Source organism: Dasypus novemcinctus, chromosome 6 (genome assembly GCF_030445035.2).
Source record: "Dasypus novemcinctus isolate mDasNov1 chromosome 6, mDasNov1.1.hap2, whole genome shotgun sequence".
Classification (NCBI taxonomy): Eukaryota; Metazoa; Chordata; class Mammalia; order Cingulata; family Dasypodidae; genus Dasypus; species Dasypus novemcinctus.
In genome coordinates, this window is record NC_080678.1 from 109314336 (window position 1) to 109330442 (window position 16107).

Here is a 16107-nt window from a genome sequence, read left to right on the forward strand (position 1 = left end):
CCGCCTCCTGCTGGGTGAGGAGAGGGAGGCGTCCTCAGCCTGCGAGCACCCTCTGGGTGCCACTTGCGGCCCCCGCAGGATTGACAGTAACTGAGGACCAGAGAGAAGCCTGAGCCCAGCCTCTGCCTCCAGGCTCTGCTCCCAGGCCGGGGTGGGGAGAGCGGGTGGGGGGCGAGGGAGTGTGGGTCCTCATCCGCCAGCACCCAGACCCTTCTGGTAACATGCTATTAAGGAAAAACGCAGCGATTTTGAGGGTCCTAGAGGCCCCCTGTGAGGGTCTGGGGGAAAGGGGCGCCTCGTTTAGCCCCCTCCCACCCCGCACAGATCCTGTGACTCCCCCTTGCTGTTGTGAGCAGCCCCGCAGTGCTGCAGGTCACAAAGTGTCCACGTCAGCCTCATGGCCGTCGTAATAACCGGGCCCCGGCCCTGGGGCGGCGGAAGGGGGCGAGCAGGCAGTTGCGGCTGGTGCCCAGAGCCAGCCGCTGTCTTGCTTGGCGCGCTCCGTGGGTGCGTGGCGAGGTCGTGCGTGTCTAGGCTAGAGGCGCGGGCCGGCGGCCGCTGAGCACGCGCAGAGGCGGAGGTAGCGCTTGGAAGAGACTTTGGTGGACTTGCTGGGCCTGACTCCAGGCTTCCAGAGCGACCAGAGGGATGGGGAGCCGCGCTCCCTGGGCGCCCAGGCCAGCGCCCTTATGGCTGCTGCTGCTGCTCCTGCAGCTGCAGGTGTTGAGCGTGGGGGGCAGACCCCATCACGTTCGGAGCGGGAGGGGCGCGTGGCTCCAGAATACAGGGGATTTGGGAACCTGCCAGCCCTCCTTGGATCTCTATTTCGTCCTGGACAAGTAAGTTGCTGGGGGCGCCTGGTGCACTGGGGGGGGGGGGAGGGGCGGGGGCGGAGGGGAGGGTCGTTGGAGCAGGTCCAGGCTCCACAGGGAGGTTCTGCCTGGGTCCAGGGCCTAGGGAGCCCCTGTCTTGTGGACACTGCGGGAGGCCCAGGGGTCAGTCGCAAGAGAGGTGGCTCTGGGAACGCCTCGTTTCCCGAGGCAGAAGGATGCTCCAGGCTTTTGTGTCCAGATACTTTTCCTTTGGAGGTTTCTACTGAGAAATAGACTAAGCTGCAAGGCAACCAAGACGTTCATTTGGCCTGAATGGCAATTCGGGGAGCAGAGATTCAGGGAGCACCCCAAGTAGTGTTGTGTTGTGGCATTTCCAAGCAAGAGATTTCAAAGAAAAAGACGAGCACAAAAGTTGACTCTGGTTGGAGGATGGTTGGGGTTATGTTAGGCGTTAGCTGAGTCCTTTCACTGCGCTTTGCCTTTTGGTGTTGGGATGCCCCTGAGGTTTTGAGGAGCCTGTGCCTGAGGCTTTGCAGACTCTGGTGGTTTGTGACACCTGAGACCTGCCTAAGAGTCACCTCTGTGTGGCCTCCTGACTCCATTTGAAATCTCTTGGCTGTCAAACTCTGTTTTCTTTTAGTTCTTTATAAGGAACAGAACATAAGCCACCACAATGTTTCTGAAGCTTCTGTCACTTCTTTTAAGTGGCCTCCAAGTGGGCTCATCTTTAGTCTATAAGACTTCCGTCTCTACAGGGTCCCAAAGAAGCAGGTTCGTGGCTTTCTTTGGGTATTTTAAGTGTCGTTGGTGCTTGGAAAATCCTTTGCTTTGCTTCTTCTGGTGGCTTTGCTTCCTTCTTCACAGTCACTTTCAGGAGCAGCTGGCGTGTCTGCTTGTGGCCTTGGCCCCTGGGCAGTGGCTCAGGTGCCTCCTGGCCCCTGTGAGGTTGTCCTTCCGAAGAAGGAAAGGGAGGTGCAGGGTCAGCCTTGGAGAGATTGTCTTGCTTCTACCTTCAGCTCCTCCTGTTGGGTTGACAGTGAACTTTGCATTCATTGAAGAGTAATGGAAGTGCAACCAATGGTAATTCTGCTGGAGCACTTTACGGTTTCACCGTGGTTGTCTTCTTTCATCCTTGAAACAGCCCTGGAATGGACAGGAGCAAAGGGGGGTGTCCATCCAATTCTGGGTGGGAGGGGTGAGGCCCTAGGGGTGAGTGAGGGACCCAGGGTCAAGTGATGGAGGCAGATCTTGGAAGAGAATCCCTTCCTCTGCCCAGTGGGGGGACTTCTGACACTCCCTGGACAGGTCTTGCCTGGTTGACGTCCCCTTGAAGAATGGATCAGGGTTGGAGGACGGCTGGATTTGGAGGGGATGACAGCCTCTCTAGTTTAGTCTTTCTGGAAAGGGCAGTGAGGCCAGAGGGCCCCCTGCTGCTGGGCAGCCATCCTACTGCTCTCCCAGGCTCTGCTGTTTGGCCCAGTGGGGGCACAGCCCAGCCAGGGTTGGAGGAGGAGCTCTGGCACCAGGGGTGTGTGAAATCACATTAACTGAGCACTTACTACACGCTAAGCAATGTACTGGACACTTTAGTCCCTGACAACTAAGGGAGTGTGTTTGATTCCCCTCTTTTAGGATAACGAAACTGAGGCTTGGAGGGGCTAAGTGGGTTGGCCAAGGCCACATAAACCTAGTTTCCATTTCTATTTCCCTACTGGCTAATGATGTAGGGGCTCTTTTCATATGCTTATTTTTCATTTGTGCATCTTCTTTGGTATGTTCAAGCTTTTGCCTTTTGTTTGACTGAGTTTTTTATGCTTCTGTTGTTGCATTGTAAAAATTTCTGTATATTTTAGACATTAAACCCTTATTAGTCTATGATTTGCCACTATTCTCCCATCTTGTAAAATATTTTCAGTTTTTTTAATACTGCCTTAATGAATTAGCTTTAATTGTCATGAAATGGAACTTACATATTGTTTCTTTTGTTGTTCATACTTTGGCATCATATCTATGACTCCATAGCCAAATAGTATATCATAAAGATTGTTTTTTTCAAAGAGCTTTGCATTTTTAGCCATTATAATTAGGACCTTCATCCAATTTGAGTCAATTTTTGTATATGATATGAGGTAGGAGTCTAGCCTCATTCCTTTGCAAGGGGATATCTAGGTTTTAATGATGTCATTTGTTAGAATCTAATCTTTCACATATGTGTGTTACTGACAATTTTGTACAAAATCAATTGTCCGTACACATTTGGGCTTATTTCTGTACTTTCAATTCTATTCCAATGGTCGAACTATGCATTACCTTTAGGCCAGTTCCACACTGTTTTGATTACTGTAACTTTGTAGTGTATTTTGAAATTGGAAAACGATATGCTTTCAACCTAATTCTTCTCTTTCAAAATTATTTTGTTATCTGAGGCTCCTTGCAGTTCTATGTGAATTTGAGGATCAGCTTTTCCCTTTCTGCAAAAATGGCTGCTGTAATTTGACAGTGATTGTGTTGGATCCATAGATCACATTGGGCAGAATTGACATTTTGGCAATATTAACTCTTTCAATCCATGGATATGGGCTTTGTCATGCCACACATTTATGCCTTCTTTAATATCTTTCAATTCTCTTTTGTAATTTTCACTATAAAAGATTTTACATCCTTGCTTAAATTTATTCCTAGATATATTATTCATTTATATGCTGCCATAACTGGAATTGTTTTCCTATTTTTGTGTTTAGATTGTGCATTGTTAGTATATAGAAACATAATTGATTTTTTTAAATTATTTATTATTTTTTTTTAATTACATTAAAAAAAATATGAGGTCCCATTCAACCCCACTGCCCCCGCCCCCCACTCCCCCCACAGCAACACTCTCTCCCATCATCATGACACATCCATTGCACCTGGTAAGTTCATCTCTGAGCATCACTGCACCCCATAGTCAATGGTCCACATCATAGCCCAGACTCTCTCACGTTCCATCCAGTGGGCCCTGGGGGGTCTAGAGTGTCCTGTAATTGTCCGTGAAGCACTATCCAGGACAACTCCATGTCCCAAAAATGCCTCCACATCTCATCTCTTCCTCCCGTTCCCCACACCCAGCAGCCCCCATGGCTACTGTTCCCACACCCATTCCACATTTTCTCTGTGGACATTGGATTGGTTGTGTACCCAGTTGCTTTGCTGAATTTGTTAATTCTAGTAGTTTTCTTATGGATTCCCTTGGCTTTTCTATTTAAAAGACAACATCATTTGCAAAATAGTTCTATTTCTTGATTCCAATTTGGATACAGTTTATTTCTTCTTCCTTCTTAATTGTTCTGGCTAGAATTTCTAGTACAATATTGAATATTGAATAGCATGATTAAAATAGGCATCCTTATCTTGTTTCTGATTTTAAGGGGAAAGATTTCAGTTTTCATCATTGAGCAAGATGTTAGATGTGAGTTTTTCTTTTTTCTTTTTTGTCTTTATTTTTTTTTAATGTTACATTAAAAAAATATGAGGCCCCATATAACCCCCACCCCCTCACCCCACTCCTCCCCCCATAACAACAACCTCCTCCATCATCATGAGACATTCATTGCATTTGTTGAATACATCTCTGAGCACCACTGCACCTCATGGTCAATGATCCACACCATAGCCCACACTCTCCCACAGTCCACCCAGTGGGCCATGGGAGGACAAACAATGTCCGGTAACTGTCCTTGCAGCACCACCCAGGACAACTCCAAGTACGGAAAACACCCCCACATCACATCTCTTCCTCCCATTCCCTACCCCCAGCAGCCACCATGGCCACTTTCTGCACACCAATGCCACATTTTCTTCGATTACTAATCACAATAGTTCATGAATAGAATATCAGTAATTCCACTCTAATCGATACACTATCCCTCCATCCTGTGGACCTTAGAATGGTTGTTTCCACTCCACATCTATATCAAGAGGGGGCTTAGATTCCACAGGCATGCTGGATGCAATTCTCCTGCTTTCAGTTGTAGACACTCTTGTCTCCCTGTTGTGGTGGTTGACCTTCTCACCTCCTTGTTGGCTGAGTGGGGTAAGTCCAATAAACCAGAGTGTAGGAGTTGCAAGTCTGTTGAGGCTCACGGCCTGGCTATCACATGGTCAGTCCAGAGATTCAGGTCCCCTGGGTATACATTAAACCCCAGCACCAACTACAGTTCCAGTAAAAGTAACAGGAGACACTTGTGGACAAAGATCACATCTGAGTCCAGCTCCATCACACGGAAACACAAACTCCAAAGTAGGGCCAACTAACATGGCACTGAACTCCATCTGCCATGACCATAGAACCTGTGGGTGTCTGTAGCCCTCAGAAGAACCAGTACCTGGGATTGTATCTACTTTATCTGTCTCTGGGACTCTGCTGAGGTGTGCGTAAGGGCAACCCCTCTGATAACCTCCTGGCTCTTTTTGGAGACTCATAGCCATATAAACTCATTTGTCCTTTCCATTTCTCCCTTTTATTCAGGTCAAAAAGCATTTTTAACTCCTGGTATTATAGGTAGACTGAGATATTCTGCTGGTCCGAGTTGACCCTTTTATTTAAGGTCATTTTCTAGTAATTGACCTTTATCATAAAGAAAAAGTTCCCTTCTAATCCTAGAATTCTAAGTGTTTTTATCAAGAAAGGATGCTGGTTTTTTTTCCAAGTGTGTTTTCTGCATCCACTTAGATGATCATGTGTTTTTGTTTCCTTCATTCTATTCGTGGATTGATTTTCATATATTGAGCAGTCTTGAATTTTGGGATATATACCACTTGGTCATGGGTACAATCTTTTGTCACATGCTTTTGGATTCAGTTTGCTAGCATTTTGTTAAGGTTTTTGGCATCAGTATTCACAAGGGAACTTGCTCTGTAATTTTCTTTCCTTATCAGCCTTTGGTATCCAGGTAATGCTGGCCTTATAGAACGAATTATAAAGTGTTCCTTCTTTTTGAATGCTTTGGAAGGATCAGAGAAGGATTGGTGTTATTTTGTACTTGAAGTATTGGTAGAATTAACTATTGAAACCATCTATTCCTGGACTTTTGGTGGATGGTTCTGTTTATTCAGTGTCTTTATTTGTTATAGATTTGTAGAGATTTTCTCTTTCTTCTTGAGTCAGTTTAGGTAGTTGATGTATTTTTAAGACTTTTTCTAATTGACCTTGGCCCTCTGATTTGTTGGTATAAAATTGTTTAGAGTACTCTTTTATAACTCTTTTTATTTCTATAAAGTCAGTAACGACATCATTATTTTATTTTGATTTTAGTTATTTGTATATTTTTTCTTTGACACTGTAGGTAAAATACAGTCCTTTTTGTCCAATTATCATAAACCCAAGTTTATTTCCATTGACTGTCTCAAATGGTTTTCCATTCTCCATTTCATTAATCTGTGGTCTAATATAGAAATTATTTCCTTCCTTCTGGTAACACTGAATTTATTTTGCTCTCACTGGTTCATCAGGATGTGAAGTTAAGTTATTGATTTGAGATTTTTCTCTTCTTTTTCATATAGGAATTCATTGCTATAAATTTCCTTTTCAGCACTGCATTCATTCTATCCCATGAATTTTGGTATGTTGGCTTTAAAAAATTTTCTAAGTATTTTATCTTTTTTTTCTTCCTTTTTAATTAAAAAAAAAAGTTACATTAAAGAAATATGAGGTCTCCATATATCCCCTACCCCCCTCACCCTACTCCTCCCACATCAACAACTTCTTTCATCATCGTGGCACATTCATTGCATTTGGTGAATACATTTTGCTGCACTGCTGCACCACATGGATAATGGTTTACACTCTAGTTTACACTCTCCCCCACTCCACCCCGTGGGCCATGGCAGGACATGCAATGTCCAGCATCTGTCCCTGCAGTTCCACCCAGGACAACTCCAAGTCCTGAAAATGTCCCCGCATCAGATCTCTTCTTAATTTCCTCTGTGATTTCTTCTTCAACCCACTGGTTTTGAAGAGTTTGTAGTTTAATTTCCACATATTTATAATTTTTCCAGTGATCCTTCTGTTATTGATTTCTAGCTTCATTCCATTGTGCTCCAAGAAGTTACTTTGTATGATTTTCATTTTTTAAAATTTACAAGTTTTATGCCCTAACATATGGTCTTCCTATGGAATGATCCATGTGCACTTGAAGGATGTATGTGTTCTGTGTAGTTGGGTAAATTTCCCTATAGATGTCTCTTAGTTATAGGTGGTTTATGGTGCTATTTCAATTTTCTATTTCTATGCTGATTTTCTGTCTCAATGTTTTATCTACTATGGAAAATGGTGTGTTGAAACTATTATTATAGAACTATTTCTCCTTTCAGCTCTTTCTACTTTTTCTTCATGTATTTGGGGCCCTGTTGTTACATGCATATATGTTTTATAATTGTTATATCTTCTTTTTTAGTTGACACTTTTATCAATATATAATAACCATCTTTGTTTCTTGTAAGAGTGTTTGCTTACCATATATTTTTTCTGATATGAAAGATATCAGATATCCATCTTAGCTCTCTTTGGGTTATAATTTGCTTGGGGCATTCTTTTTCATTTTTTCACTTTCAACCTATTTGTGTCTTTGGAATAAAAATGAGTCTCTTGTAAGTGCATATAGTTGGATCATGCTTCTTTATTCTTTTGGCCAATCTCTACCTTTATATTTGAGTGTTTAATTCATTTACACTAAGGTATTTATTTAAAAGGCAAGACTTCTGGCATTTTGCTACTTGCTTTTTGTATGTCTCATACATTTTTTATCCATCCTTTGCTCCATTATTATCTACCTTTTCTGCTAAGGTGATCCTTTATCATGACCCATTTTGAATCACTTCTCATTTCCATTTGTGTAGATAATTTGGACATTTTTGTGATTAACATATTTGACATAATAGATCTATTATAGTTTATTTTCAATAGTTTACACATAATCTTTTCCTATTTCTCTCCTTCCCTATGTTACATTTATTGAAAGGTACTTCTTACATGTGTGCTCTATAATGTATCATTATGGTTGCCTTTATGCATTTGAACTTTAAGCCATATAAAAAATAAAAGATGGTTTTACAAATGACACATGCAGTAATATTGACATTTACATTTAGCCATATATGTACCTAAACCACAGGTCTTTATTTTTCAGACAGCTTGGAGTTGATGTCTAGTGTTCTTTCCTTTCAATGTGAAGGAGTTCCTTTAACATTTTTATAAGGCATGTCTTTTGTAATGAACTTCCTCAGTTTGTGTTTATTTGGAAATATCACAGTTTCTCCCTCATATTTGAGGAGAACTTTTATAGATATATTATTTTCCTTTGACAGTCATTTTTTTCTTTCAACTCTTCAAATCTTTCATGCCATTGCCTTCTGTCTTCCATATATTTGAATTAACAACCAAATGTTAATCTTACTAAGCATCCTTTTACAAGATGTATCACTTTGTTCCTGCTGTTTTCAAGATTCTCTTTTTATCTCTGGGCTTTGCCATTTCCACTAAAATGTGTCTTAATGTAGATCTCTTTGAATTTATCTATCATGAAGTTGATTGAGCTTTTTGGATTAGTTTATTTCTATCTTTCATCATATTTGTGACATTTTTGGCAATTATCTCTTTTAGAATTCTTTCTTCCCCTTTTTCTCTTCTACCTCTGGAATTCCTATGACATATGAATTGGTACACTTGATATTGTCCTACCATTTCCTTATACTCTCTTCACTTTTTCATTCTTTTTTCTTTCTGCTTCTCAACTTGCATAATTTCAATGGTCTTATCTTCTGGTTTGCTGATCCTTTCTTCTTGTTTCATTCTGTTCATGCTATTGAATTTTCCTCATGTTAGAATAATTTTAGTTCAAGAATTTCTATTTGATTCCTTTTTATAATTTCTGTCTCATGATTTAAATAATAATTTTGTTAATATATTGTTTTCCTGGTTTCCTTTAGTTCATTTGTCCTGTTAAGAGAATTGATCTATGATCTTTGATTAGTAATCCAAGTGACTGGGATTCCTCTGTTAAAAGATTCTTTTGAAGTCATTTTTCCTGCAAATGAGTCATACTTTCCTCTCTCCTTGCATTTTTGTAATTTTTGGTTGAGAATTAGACATTTTGAGTTTCGAGTATTCTGGTCACTCTGCAGGCTAGCTATTGCCTTCCTCAGTCTGCCAGATCAAATAAAAGAAAAAAAAGTGAGGGGGTATAATAATAAGGAAAGAAAACATACCCTCACCCCTTCCAAAAATGTCTGCCACTCCTTAATTCTCTAAGTAGATGCCAGTGGAAACCTGGAAGCTATTGTTGCCAGGAAAGCAAAAATCAAGGCTTGTGTCTCTGCAGGTCCTTCATGACCCATCCACCAGGAAATACACACAAAAAGAGAAATGAAACTGTGTTAGTCAGGGTTCTCTAGAGAAACAAAATCAATAGTAGATATCTGTCAATAGTATGCGATTTTATGAGTCTCTTACATAACGATGGGGTTGCACACGTCCAGGTTCCACAGGCAGGCTGCAAAGCATGGCTCTGATGAACGTCCAATGAAGGTCCTTGATGAGTTTCTGGGAGATGTTGGCTGTCCAAAGATGAGATGGGAAATTCTCTCTGAGTGCTGAATCACTTCCCCTTTTAAGGCATTCAACTGATTGGATAAAGTGTCACTCATTGCTGACAGAAATCTCCCTGACTGATGTAGATGTAATCAGCTATCTATGCAGTAAAGTCAGTGGTGACTAAAGTCCATAAATGCCCTTTTACTACAGTTAGCCCAGTGCTTGCTTGACCAAACAACTCGTACGATTACCTGGCTGAGTTGACACATTAGTCTAACCATCACAGATACCGACCAAATATAAAGATGCTTTGATCTTTACCAGAACCCCCTTCTGCTGAGTGGGCCCAGACTGAACTTAGCATGTGTGCTGGTGTCTCAGGATTTCCCAAACTGACCTTGACCTCCAGCCAGACTTTTGGAAACTGATGTTTCCTCTGCCCACCGTAACTACAGCCAACTACTCCTAGAATCTATGACATGTTTCCATAGCTGTGCCACCTCCACTGCCAGCACTGCAGGTCTCATGGTTTCTAGTCTTCATTACAAAAACTGAATTCTTGGCAGTCTTTCCTTACATCCTGAACTCCCATCGTTGTTCTGAATGTCTGATCTGGTTTTGGGGTTACCCCCTAGTTAATTACACTCTCTTTTTCTAGCTCATTTTTTTTGAGTTGGAGGGAAGATTCTTTAATACTTCCTATTTTACCATTTTGCTCCTAATAGCTCTCATTTGGCTTCTTAAAAGAGGGGAGGAAGCACAGGTACCTCTAGGTATCCTTGGAGGGCAGGGGACAGGGTGAGGAACTCAAGTTGCCTATGGTCCAGATCAGACCCTAGGACTGATGATGCTCTACACGGTCCCTTCCTCAAACTTAGTCTATACATTTGCCAGTCCACGATGCTACTGGATTATGAAAATGGAGTGTATGCTGAGCTTGCCAAAGAAATCACTCTTGTATACACATTGCATATCCTCAAGCTGGCATGTGGCCAGAGGTGGGTGCAGAAGTCTTATGAGGACCACAGTGGACTTCTTAACCCCAGGGAACTAATGTGCCCTATTTCCTGAGCCCGGCATGCATTCACATGGGGGTTGGAGAAGATGATGGGGAGGATATAGGTTGGTGGAGAATATGGTAATTGGCCATATTCCAAACCCATATTGAAAGCAGAGGCCATGAAATTTTTGACAGTTTGAGTGGGAAGGTGAGTTGTGGCCTGGACTGGGGTAAGTGTAAGGAGGAAGTTAATGCCCCTGACTGAATGTCTCACAACACTGTGGGTAAATGGCATTACCCTTACTTTGTAGAGAATGAGAGGAGGAGGCTCACAGACTGAAAGTGATCTGTTGACACTTCTAGAAGGAAGACATGGAGACAGAATAGAAACTCTGGAGTATGCAACTCCAGGACCCAGTCCTAAACCAATGGCTGGGGTCCCTGGGAGCTGCTGATGTGGTCTTGGAGGCAAAAATAATCTGTTAGGGAAGTAGCTGTGGCTCAAACAGTTGGGCTCCCGTCTACCATATGGTGGTAGGCTTGTGAAGGCAGGCTCGCCTGCACACCGTGGAGAGCCAACCCAACAAGGTGATGCAAGTAAAAGGGAGACAAGTAAAATCATAGAGGAGTGTGCAGCAAATGGACACAGAGAGCAGACAAAAAGCAAGCCACAAAGGGGGGGGGCAATAAATAAAAATAAATATACAGACATACAGAAGAAAGCACAGTGTATGGACACAGAAAGCAGACAACAAACAAGCTGCAAGGGGTGGGGGGAATTAAAAAAAATCTGTTAGCTGTGTGGAGGGTCTCTGGTTATCACTCCCGTTCAGGGACACCCAGGATTTGGGGACCAGGTGTTTACACTGGATGGACTCGGAAAATGTGGGTGAGCCCCTACTGTGTGCGCACTTCCTTGACCGGGGCACCTCTGAGTTCTAGGGAAGGGACTCCATGCTGAGGGCAAAGCCTGTGCAGAGATCCAGAGAAAGCAGATGTCAGGTGGTCTAGGAGCTTAAGGAAGGAAGGGGAGAAAGGAAGAGGAAGAGGAGAGGACAGGCCAGATGGCAGGGACCTGGGGCCATGAATAAGGTTTGCTCTTCATCTCAAGGGCATTTGGGGGTCATTGAAAGGAGGCCTTCATCAGAGGTGTGATGGGTCAGACTTGTGTTTTCAAAAGAGCCTTTGGCATCCGTGGAGAGAATGGATATGAAGGAGGAAGGATGGAAGCAAGGACTGAAGTGCAAAGGAGAAGTTAGCCCAGATTTCTGCTCCCATGGCTCTGCCCCTGCAGTCATTTTTTTCTTGATTTTGCCCCATCTCTGACCCTTTGTGCCAAGGCTGGCAGTGCCTGTACTCAAAAAATTCTCAAAATTCTTGTCAGTTTTGCATGCAGTTCAAGAGTGCCCATGCTACCAGACAAAAGGATTTCCCACAGATCCTTCCTGGATAAACGCATTTCCAAGCCTGACTTCCTCTGAAGTGGCTGGTTGGATCCATGAGTCATACACCTCATCTTTGCAAATTTCAGTTCAACCAAAGCCTCCTGTGGGACCGTGTTCTTGGGAGCTGCCTTCCTCCAATCTTGGGGAGGTTCCTAATAGAGCTGTTTCCGTGCCTAATCAGAATATGTTGTCTTGATTGGCTTAGAACTTTCCAAAGCATCAATAGCTGGTTCCATTTAGACTTGTTTTCCCTCCCTCAATTTGCTAAAAATAGCAAGGAGATACCAGGCAGCATTTTCCACACTTACCTTGGAAATTTCCGAGCTAAACATCCAAGAGCTCACTTACAAGATTTGTCTTCCATCCAGCTTAGCTACACAATTTCACCAAGTTCATTGCTACCTAATAAGGATTTGCCTTTCTTCCAGTTTCCAAGAACACATTCATCATTTCCTCCTTAGGCCTCACCAGAGGCACTTTTGATGTCCCTATTTCTACAAACATTATGTTCATTGCAATACAAGTATTCTCTAAGTTGATAAGAAGCTTTCTCTACACCTTTCTGTTATTTCTGAACCCTCACCAGAAACATTCGTTTACCAATTTCTCTTTTTTTTATTAGAACAGTTGTAGGCTTACAGAAAATTCATGCAAGAAAAAGAATTCAAATATACCACCCTATTATTAATACCTTACATTAGTGTTTTATATTGGTTACAATTCATGAAAGGACATTTTATAATTGTATTATTAAATGTAGTCCATAGTTTACAATTTGGTTCTCTGCCTGAGTTGTACAGTCCTAAGTTTTCTTTAAAAAATTTAATCTAGTAACATATTTACAACCTGACATTTCCCCTTTAACCACATTCATAATGTAATTCAGGGCTATGAATCAGTGTTGCTAATTACATTCACAATGCAGTGCAACCATCGCCACCATTCCTTACCAAAACTTTAGGATCAAACCAAATAGAAATCGTTTACAATTTACTTTTAATATACACATTTCTACCACTCTTCTCCTCAGAGTAATCTAGGCTTTTTTTTTTTTTTAAATCAAGTGCTTCACATTCTTCCAACCCTCACCCATTATCCAATTCTAAAGCCACTTCCATATGTTTAGATAATTTTAAAAGCAGCACCCCACTCCCAGTACCAAAATCTGTCTTGGTTTGCCGACGCTGTTGAGGCACACAATGAGTTAGCTTAGAACAGCCTTTTATTGGCTCACAGGTTTCGAAGTCCCACACTAAGGCCCGATCAAGGACATGCGCTTCCCACAGTGTCCAGTATTTGCTGATGGCGTGCTGCAGTCCCTGAGGGTCCCTGACTGACTTTCTGCTCTGGAGGCTGTGAGTCAGGGCCCCACACTGCCATTCCTCCTCAGTCTCCAGCCCCACCTCCATCAGGCTGGATGGCAACACCTGGAGGAACGAGCCCGGTGCCTCGACCCTGTGAAGAAGGAAGGAATGTTCCTTCTCAGTTGCAGCTTTATCCTTCCAGGTTTTGACCAGAACGAGGCAGGCCCACTCTTGATTCTTTTCACAGAAAAGGAAAGGCTCAGGTTGAGTGAGGAAGCCCTCGCCTGTGTCTCTGCTGGGTTGGCTGTTCCTGTCCTTAGCCGTCGGCCAAGATCCCTGCTGCTGGGATAGCCTCTGCCGTTCCAGGGCCCACGCCGAAGCCCCCTGGTGGGGGGATAGCCCCACAGGCAAGGGAGGTGGGAAGAGATGTCCAGGGCTGCCCCCACCCCCCTCCACTCTCTGTAGCACCCACAGTACCCACTCACACCCTTTGTCTGCTCACGATGTGGCTCATTTCTGGCAGCACCCAGGCCTCAGAGCACATGCCAGGTGTCCTGACCTGGGTTCCAGGCCAGGCTCTGTGGGACGTGAGCCAGGCCCACCCCTCTCCATGCTTGGGGATCTCGAGGTCAGGATGTAAAATCCCTCGGTTCTTTCTTAACCAGCTCTCTGTGCAGCCTCCCCACGAGTGCTTTGGATTTGGACTGTCCTGTCGCTTCTTCATCTCTGGGGTTTGCAGCCAAATTTGGGGGGGATTTAACTGAAGGAAAGCCAAAGGATTTCAGCTGGTTAATTCTTTCTTGGACCTGGAGTAGATGGTTGAGGAGTGGCTTCTGATAGGCTGATGACAGATCTAGAACCTGTCCTAAATTCTCTTCCAAAAGGGGAGAGGTCCTGCCTGTCCTGCTCCTCTCCTGGGCATCTCCGAGTGTCCATTCATCTCCCTTTGGCCTGTGACATGCACTTGGTCCATCTTTTCTTTGAGACTTCACACAGCTTGCCTCAGGGGGCTGCAGCCTGGACCCTCCAGTTCACACCAGGCCTGAGCCACTGTCACAGCAGAGATCTAGCCAACGTCCTGAGGCAGTGAGCCTGGAGTCTTCCAACAAAATTCTTTCAACCCATGAAATAGGCTGCTGCACAGCTTCCCTACAGCCTTGGCTGTGACTTGTACCCTCTTCCTCAGCATCCTTGAGATCCTGGTGTACTGCCGGATTAAGTCAGTTTCCAGGAACTGACCTTAGGAAGGCAGCAGATGCACAAGGATGAACAGAGACAGGCAAGGCAGCAGTTAATCTGTGCTCTCCCTTTCAGAGGGCCATCCAGGTTCTCTTGTTTTCACCTTCTCAGGACCCCTCACAAGGCCACAAGGAGGCACCTGTGGCTGATGTGCAGGTGTGGAATAAAGGGCATTCCAGGGTAAAGGCTGGATGGGATGCCTGGTCCCACCTGCAGCCTCCTGTCCTTTCCTCTGGCACTCCTGCCATCCACCACTTCCTGCTGGGAGTTGTCATCTCACTGCCCAAGAAGCATCAGCCTGCTCCAGACACTCCTAGTAGCCAAATGTTGGGGCCTCTCCCCAAGATGCTTGAGACCTAGCAGCTCACTGGATGCCCTAGCAGGCCAATGGCCCCATGTGGCTTTTGTGGTCTGACCTCAGTATATTCAGGCAGTGGGAAGATCAGGAGGAAGGTACAAGCTTGATGCTGAAACATATTTTTTCCACCCTGTCTTGTTTGCTGCTTGGTTTCAGGATTCACAGCTCACAGAGTGGTTAGTGACCTCACAGGTCATCAGGCTCAATCTCCACCTGGGGATAGAACTGCACTGGTAATCTACCTCCACTCACACATGCCCAGTGCCCAGGGACACATTCTTTACGGAGACACTGTGAAGATAACTCTGAATTTTAGGTCACGTTTCCTTGCATGGACCAACATTTTCATACCCTGCAGGAATGGCCCCATCGAAACTGAAAATTAACCTCCCATCTCCTGACCTCCAGTCCTACCCTCCAGAAGCAGCCACTTGCAAAACCTCTTCATTTGTGAGCATGTTGCACATTATTCTGATAACATGGTTGTACTGGCTGCAGTTTCTTATTAAATTTTACATATTATCTCTTGACCTCTTCCATTTTCCTAAAAGAGTTAAATAATTTCAGACTAAGTATTTATTGCTTACTTTGCCATTGCAATATAAATATTGTTTATAGCTGAGCTATTTATTATGGTGTTTAGTTTTTAATGATTTGTTATGTTTATTTTTTATCTTGTTACTTCAGGGATCTTTTAGTTTCCCATGCTTTCTGATTATGTAGAAGCTTCCCTCTTATATAACTAGCTTCCCAATTTTTTCATAGATATTCTCTTAATTCTCTGAGACTATGAATTGCAGAATTTTTACATTTTATCCCGCTCACTAATTCTTCTGATTTTTTCTGGTTGTTGCTGTAGGTACTGATATTTTGGTCACAAATTTTAAGAGCTGAGGTGTTCCTCGAGTGTCTGACCATCTTTGTCCATTCTCATTTAAAAGGGGAGCACAAAAACACTATTGCAGCTCATTGTGCCAGAAGCTTTTTGCTATTCCACACTGTGTCCTTCTCCAGTCTTTGGGTATCCTGTGACTCATTCTACTGGCCATAAGCCCTTGCTTTCTTTCTGTATCCTAGACCCTCCTTCAAAATCATCTCAAACTGGGAACTTTCCTAGATGGTGTGTGTGAGTTGATGACTCTTGCTTCCTAAAAATATTCTTGTAATTGTAATTCTTTGGAAGGCCCTTTTCAGTCAGGGCAAGAAGAGAAGAGTAGAGAGAAGTGTTAGCATTAGCTAGGAAAAGGAGAGGCCTTGTACTTTTTCCTGTGGGCTGCCAAGGGTAAAGTCTGTACTGTGGGTGCCTTTTCAGAAGCTAGAGCTTTGCAGTCCAGAAGTTGTCCAATGCTAGAGAAGACT

At 43.6% G+C, this 16107-nt stretch overlaps 1 protein-coding gene across 1 annotated transcript in view; it reads left to right on the forward strand.

Annotated features, from left to right (window-relative positions):
- The first annotated feature begins 692 nt into the window (after positions 1-692).
- Positions 693-16107, forward strand: part of LOC131278927 (anthrax toxin receptor-like) — a 60809-nt gene continuing 45394 nt past the window's right edge. The window contains exon 1 of the mRNA XM_058299564.1: positions 693-839. The gene's annotated coding sequence lies outside the window, so the exon portion shown is untranslated. The remainder of the gene's footprint in view (positions 840-16107) is intronic.